Here is a 2,102-nt window from a genome sequence, read left to right as displayed (position 1 = left end):
TAATAATAATAATAATAATAATAATAATAAAAGTAACACATTAAACTAAATGGAATATAAAATTGAGAGAATATAATAATTGCAAGTTTGGAAGTACATCTGGCAATTCACATATCCCAGGGCTCTTTTATTGATAGTGGAATCCAGCTGAGCTGTGAAAACCATAATTGATTAGGGCAAAGATGATTAAAATTGTCAATGTGAAAAAAAAGAAGAGGAATGAAAGGGTAAGTATTGGAGAAGCAATTGTTCCCACTGACCACCTACTGGGGCCTTAGACTGCCGTAGGAGGGTAGGGACTCGTGTCTTGTTCACTTTGTGTCTACAATATTTAGCACAGTCTCTAGGGTAGGTGCAAAGTAAATAATTATAGAATGAATCCACTAAGTGAGGAAATTTCCCAAGTTCTACCGCACTGCTCATATGTTAAATTTTCTTGCCAATTGAATTACTACCCAATCCTTCTTTCAGGTTTTGAAAATAATTGAATTCTGCTTAAAAACTCTGTCAGGACAGATAAAAGCACAGTTCAGCCACTGAAAAAAACTGAACTGATAATTTACTACTTGAATCAATGTGTAGTATTCCGTTTGTTGGTCTGTGGATGAGTGATAATTCTAATAATTTTTCTAATACTGTTTTAAAAGTAGGGGTGGGTTGGGAATAAACCAGAATTAATTGAAGCACACCTAATGTATTATCTGAATATTATTTGCTCTCTCCTCTATTAACTTAGTAGGCAAATAGACAAATGACAAGCAAGTCAGTGGTGGATTAGAAGTATACTATCTAAAAGAAAAAAATTGACAACTTCTAGAGTAACTCTTGGTTGAAAGCAGGGAGTACCAGAGGAATGTCTATCTGTGTTTCATTGACTATGCAAAGGCAAATGACTATGTGGATCACACAAACTGTGACTCTGAGAAGAATGGGAAGGTGTATGCCAGGAATGTGGCCTATCTCCATATAATTTCAACCTATATACAGAACACATTATCTGGGAAACTGGGCTCTGTTTGGAGAAATGGAACATCAGGAATGGAGGAAGATTCATCAACAATCTGTGTTATGCAGATAACACAATACTGTTTGCTGAAACTGAGGAGGACCTCAAGCACTTATTGCAGAAGATCAAGGGTTGCAGCTTTCAATATGAATTGAAGCTCAACATCAAGAAAACAAAAAGTCTCACTACTGGGCTGATTGGCAGAATCATGATAGATGGTGAAGAGACTGAGATTATTAACAGCTTTAGTTTGCTTGGCTCCACATTCAGAACTCTTGGTACTAGCAGACAGGAAATGAAAAGATTAATTGCATTGGGAAAGTCTGCTGTCAGGGACATTTCTAAAATACTGAAGAGCAATGATGTCAGTCTAGAGACCAATGTGTGCCTGCTCCAGGCCATAGTATTTGCAATTACTTGCTATACATCAGAAAACTAGACAGTGACTAGGGATGATAGAAGGAGAGTTGATGTCTTTGAGCTGTAGTCTTGGAGAAGAGTATTGAATATACCATAGACTGCTATGAGAACAAACAAGTTCGTCCTAGAGGGTGAAACCAGGCTGCTCCTTGGAGGTAAGGATTCTGAAGCTTCTGCTAACATAATTTGGACATGTTGCAAGGAGGGACCAGTCCTTCGAGAGGGACATCATGCTTGGGAGGGTGGAGGGACAATGCAAGAGAGGAAGACCCTCAATGAGAAGGACTGATAAAGTGACTGGGGTAATGGAGATGGTATGTCAGAGACAATAAAATTGGCGCAGGATAGAGCAGGGTTTAGGGCTGTTGTACATAGGGTTGCTATGAGTCATAGGTGACTCAATAGCACATAACAAAAGCAGAGTAAATAAAGGGAGTGCAGTTAACATAGTCAGGAGGGAGTTGTGCTAACCCAAAAGTAGGCTAAATCCAATTAGCAGCTCCAGAGGACTGTTGTTGTTGTTGTTGTTATGTGCCGTCGAGTCTCCTGCAACTCATAGAGACCCTATGTACAACAGCCCTAAACTCCATTCTGTCCTGTGCCAATCGCACTGTCTCTGACACTCCCATCCCAATTATCCCAGTCACTGAATCAATCCACCTCATAGAGGGCCTTC

This window comes from Elephantulus edwardii, unplaced genomic scaffold, assembly GCF_000299155.1.
Source record: "Elephantulus edwardii isolate Elephantulus edwardi_28Jun2011 unplaced genomic scaffold, EleEdw1.0 scaffold00002, whole genome shotgun sequence".
NCBI lineage: Eukaryota > Metazoa > Chordata > Mammalia > Macroscelidea > Macroscelididae > Elephantulus > Elephantulus edwardii.
Note: the sequence above shows the minus strand (reverse complement) of the source record.